Here is a 2,829-nt window from a genome sequence, read left to right as displayed (position 1 = left end):
AAGAAGCATCAATGATGAGAGAGAATCACTGATTGGCTCCTCTGCACGCCCCTACTGGGGATCGAGCCACACCTATAGTGGCTGGGCAACACATTCAATCTTAGAGTATTCCCCCAAATCTCTTTCCATAGAGATTCAGAGCCTGATAAATGAATGTCTTGCCTACAACTAAACAAATATCTTCATATAAGAACAGCACTAAAAGAATGGCAATAACAGGAATACTTTTTAATAGTTTAGGTGTGTCCTTCAGAGTTTTTTCCTATGTATACAGGAAATACTTGTGTATACAAAGACAGTTTGGTTTTATAAAAGTGAAATAACATCATACATACCACTATACAACTTATTTGAAGTGGCGTCTGACATTCATAAAATTATGTATAATGCTCAACAAAGATCATTTAAATTTGGAAATGTAAGTAAGCAATCTGAAAAAAGTTATCCCAATTGAGAATATCATCAGACTTTGTCATTTTGAATTAGTATTACTGTTTCATTTTTTTCATGTATATCATATCATTTGACAGCTTCTGCTTAACGAAGACTCAAAAGAACCATTAAAATGAATTTAAGTCAAGTCTACTACAAAATATCTCTCCTATCTTCAAAGTATACCAAGTAAGGAACTCACAGCTATTTTTCCTACATTACTATAACCAATTGGGGTATGATCCCCAGAGCTGTGTATGGTATAATTGTTAAAGGATAGCAATATCAAATTGTGACGCTACCTTTAAGTGTGAATTCTGGTTTTTTTAATTCTTCATGTTCGTACTGTATGCTATATATATAATTTCAACAGATAGTCTGAATAATTACTGACCAAACGGGTGGAGGAGAGCAATGGGGGGGAGGGGGGAACACCTGTAATATTCTCAACAATAAAAAAATTAATTAAAAAATAAAAACATGGGGGGAATGAGGACACATTTGTAATTCCTTAACTAATAAAGAATTTAAAGATTTAACAAAAATAAGTAAAAACAGTGACTTATCCATGTCCTATCATTCTTTTTCTTCTCCTAGAACAGTGATGGCGAACCTATGACACGCATGTCAGAGGTGACACGCGAACTCATTTTTTTGGTTGATTTTTCTTTGTTAAATGGCATTTAAATATATAACATAAATATCAAAAATATGTCTTTGTTTTACTATGGTTGCAAATATCAAAAAATTTCTATATGTGACACGCTACCAGAGTTAAGTTAGGGTTTTTCAAAATGCTGACACGCCGAGCTCAAAAGGTTCGCCATCACTGTCCTAGAACTACCCTACTCGGTAAAAGCCCAAATGCCTTCAGTATATTTTCTTCAAATTTCCAAGAATGCTCAATTATAATTATTTTTATACACAGCTCCAATTTTCTTTTATTAGATAAGAATACTTTCTTACACATTCTTATATTTCTCACAGTAACTGGTTCAATGGTCTGTGGTAAGTAAATAACTGTAGGAATGAATGTGTGTGGAAAGGAACTGCTAGATTTTACACAAGTTTTTTAAACCAGTATTTTCTGTAATACACAAGAAAAGCTTAATTGGAGTTAGAGAATAGTATTACCTAAATGAGAAAATTTTACTAACCATTCCTTTAAAAAAAAAACAATAAGTTATACACATTTACAATGTAAAGCATCTAGCAGGTGCTTCAACATTGGCTGAATGCGCGAAATTCTCAAACTCAGAAGCCAAATAAAGCTCTTCTCAAGCTTACATAATAACCGTTCAGGTTCAAGTGTGGCTTTTCAAGAACAAAGGTCTTGTGTCCTCTGCCCTTTTGGACTTTATGAATTTGATTTACTAAAAAATCAACCTGCCAGGCATTCCAACTTTGTGCTAGTTAGCAAGGGTCAGAAAAATTTTCTCAAAAGACAAGAAAACTACCTCCATTGCCTTTCCTATTATCCAATAACACCATAAGAATTAGGCCAATATGCCCTGACCGGTTTGGCTCAGTGGATGGAGCGTCGGCCTGCGGACTCGGGGGTCCCGGGTTCGATTCTGGTCGGGGGCATGTGTCTTGGTTGCGGGCACATCCCCAGTGGGGGGTATGCGGGAGGCGGCTGATCGATGTTTCTCTCTCATCGATGTTTCTAACTCTCTATCCCTCTCCCTTTCTCTCTGTGAAGAGTCAATAAAATATATTAAAAAAAAAAAAGAATTAGGCCAATAGAGAGATGCAAATAAAAACGACAATGAGTATCACCTCACACCCGTCAGAATGGCTACCATCAACAAATGACAGGTGCTGGTGAAGATGTGGAGAAAAGGGAACCTTAATACACTGCTGGTGGGAATGCAGACTGGTGTAGCCATTATGGAAAACAGTATGGAGTTTCCTCAAAAAATTAAATATGGAACTGCCATTTGACCCAGTGATCCCACTTCTAGGAATATATATCCTAAGAAACCCAAAACACCAATCAGAAAGAATGTATGCACCCCTATGTTCATAGCAGCACAATTTGCAATAGCTAAGATCTGGACACAGCCCAAGTATCCATCAGTAAATGAGTGGATAAAAAAGCTGTGGTACATTTACACCATGAGTACTATGCAGCAGTAAAAAAGAATGGAGGGACCTGGAGAGCATCATGCTAAGTGAAATAAGTCAGAGAAAGACAAGTATCACATGATCTCACTTGTATGAGGAATCTAATTAACAAAATAAACTGATGAACGAGTGGATCCAGAGACATGGAAGCATGGAACTGAGTGAGGAATCTCGGAGGGAAGACAGGTGAGGGTGGGTGAGTGGGAGGTAATCAACCAAGGACCTTGTATACATATAGGCATAACCCATGGACACAGAAAATAGGGTGGT

This window comes from Myotis lucifugus, unplaced genomic scaffold, assembly GCF_000147115.1.
Source record: "Myotis lucifugus unplaced genomic scaffold, Myoluc2.0 scaffold_27, whole genome shotgun sequence".
In the NCBI taxonomy this organism is placed as follows: domain Eukaryota; kingdom Metazoa; phylum Chordata; class Mammalia; order Chiroptera; family Vespertilionidae; genus Myotis; species Myotis lucifugus.
Note: the sequence above shows the minus strand (reverse complement) of the source record.